Below are 2451 nucleotides of genomic sequence, written 5' to 3'. Positions count from 1 at the left end.
TAGAGTAATGGGCCTTCTTTTTGTAGTCTGTCACATTCAGCCTACAGCCTGCATCATTCACGGGTGGATTGGAATCGCAAAATGATTTTAGTTTCTGAAAGATGAAAATTATAGACAATGAGATTAGATTTTTGATTATAAAAGACTTAAAAAAAAACCATACCAGTAGGTTGTTTTCTTATTCTCGAAACACCTGCAAGTGATTGCAATTCATTACCATCTAAGTTTTCTTTCGCATCAATCATGCAATCAGCTAAAGCGTTAACAATCGACTCTATATCAAAGTTGCAAAATTTATGAAAATTACCAATAGCATCTTAACAATCAATCAAATGACATATATAAGGAAAGAATTCAGTAAGCAAACGTTCAAGTTTCTGAGCATCATTTTCGGATGGTACGTGCTTAAGCTTCTTGTAGATAGTGGAAGGGCCTTTCCGTAATATGTAGTTGCTTCACTATACAACCTGATATTTAAAATGCGAACTTACTTGAGTTTTCTTGAAGTGTGAGCAAGATTAACCATAGTTGATTCCCACATTTCTCTTAATGGTGATGGTATGTGAGCCAAAGTCTTTTTAAACCACCATTCCGCCTTTTTATACCTATAAAATTTAACCAATGGCAAAAGCGTCATTTAACAAAAAAACAAAAGTCGACAAAATTTGAAATGAAACCTGGCTATAAGGATCTTTTTCAGTCAAAATACTCATTTTTGGATTGTAGGTAGAAAAAGTAACATACCACATACACTAAAGGGCAAAATGGTCATTTTTTGGTTTACTCAAATAAACAACGAAGTAAAGAATGCGTACTCTTTCATATGATAAGCAACAACTCCAAGCTCATTATACACAAGTGGATCCAAAGGACATATTGTATTTGCTTGCAAAAAAAACTACACACAACCAAAAAAAATTAAAATTACATCAAACAAAATAAAGAAAAAAGTGTTGTCGTAGGTTTTCTTGTAGGCGTTACAATTACTGACCTCAAATTCAAATTCCCTTGTGCTTGTGGAGTCTACAAAAACAAACACACATTTAATTCCTCAAAATATGTATTCATTTTAAAAGAAAATATATTTTCAAATTCTAGACGTATATACATACCCTTTTGATCATGCTCTTTGGTGTTTCTCTTTCATTATAAGAACTGGGTAATGGCCGAGCTTTAAAGCAGAAAGTTTGACGAATTCTTGTAAATTCTGTCTCTGCTTTCTCCTGTATTTTAAATTATTCGAATATAAAAAAACACAAGAAAATAAATGGAAATTTGAGAAATGCTCAAGATTATAATCTATATAACCTCTAATGATGTTTGTAGCTGCACTTTCTGTGCTCCTTTTTCATTAAACTTCTCTTCAAGCTTCTGAAAATAATTAAATAATAAAAAAAGGTTAAACTAAAAGAATATTTTAAGTTTTTTATTAAAAGGCTCAAGAGTAATGAAGTAGGTTGCTATTCTTGCCTGTTTTCTTCTTGCAGCTCTTTCCTCTGTTCTCAAAGTGAAAGGAAATGATACAGTTGCTGACTCCAACTTGTTTCTATAAGCACTCAGGGACTTTGAACTATAAATTATTAAGACACAATAATTCAAAAGGTTAAAAAAGTAATTTTTCCATTTATATTTAGAGTATGAATGCTTTGAAATGTCAAAATGGTAATTCCTGAAACAAACAACTTACACAGCTGAGAAAATGTGTCATTTTTGATTCGGAGTTTTGCTTCCAATAGCTGAAGGCGTTTGTGTTTCCACCCTTTATAAAAAAGTATAAAGAAACAGCGACATTATATTTAAACCATTTAAAAAAAAATTAGAGTAATTTATTACTTACCATCTTTTTAGCAAAGGTGTTGCCAAAGGTTGCTTATTCACCCCACTTTTAACCTAGGAAACAAAATTCACATAAGTTTAAGTTGCATTGCGCATAAAGGAGTGGCAAAAATGTAATTTACCTTAGAAGGAGTCCTTGTAGGTGTTGCATAGCGTTTGGGTGTGGAATGAGCACCAGGAAGAGGTTTTTTGGTTTCAATCTTTTGAACATTTTGAGAGTTTAATTTGCATGATTGTGATTCTTTAACAGAACCAGAATTCATTAACGTGTATAAAGATCTTCGAGCTATTCTCTTTTTATCTACAGAATCCATTGTAGTGGAAATGGAATTTTTGGATTTTGGAGTGATGATGTTGTTTTTTTTTCTCGGATTCATAAAAGCAACATACTTTGATGGTGCACAACCAAAAAAAATGAAATTACATCAATCGATATAAAGAAAAGGGTATTTTAGACATTTTTTTAACAATGTGGTATACCAATTAGCAGCTGATCAGCAAGTGAAAAGGATATTGAAAACACTTCCACCAAGTTTGCTTCCTTTCATGTCACCTAGTCTAAAACACCTTCATCCTGCACCAAATCAAACGAAAACCAAACCGTATTATTAATAT

At 32.0% G+C, this 2451-nt stretch overlaps 1 long non-coding RNA gene across 1 annotated transcript; it reads right to left on the bottom strand.

The window, feature by feature from the left end:
• Positions 1-951: 951 nt before the first annotated feature.
• Positions 952-1374, bottom strand: LOC145137771 (uncharacterized). The gene is made up of 3 exons (XR_013721209.1): positions 1309-1374; positions 1113-1223; positions 952-1023 (listed from the first exon to the last, which is right to left on the bottom strand). It is a non-coding gene; the product is annotated as an uncharacterized LOC145137771 (long non-coding RNA).
• Between the last annotated feature and the right edge of the window lie 1077 nt (positions 1375-2451).

This window comes from Lactuca virosa, chromosome 9 (assembly GCF_052849685.1).
Source record: "Lactuca virosa cultivar CGN04683 chromosome 9, Lactuca_virosa_CGN04683_v6, whole genome shotgun sequence".
Lineage (NCBI taxonomy): Eukaryota > Viridiplantae > Streptophyta > Magnoliopsida > Asterales > Asteraceae > Lactuca > Lactuca virosa.
The sequence above is the reverse complement of the archived record's forward strand: the minus strand, read 5'-3'. Positions and strand labels throughout refer to the sequence as shown.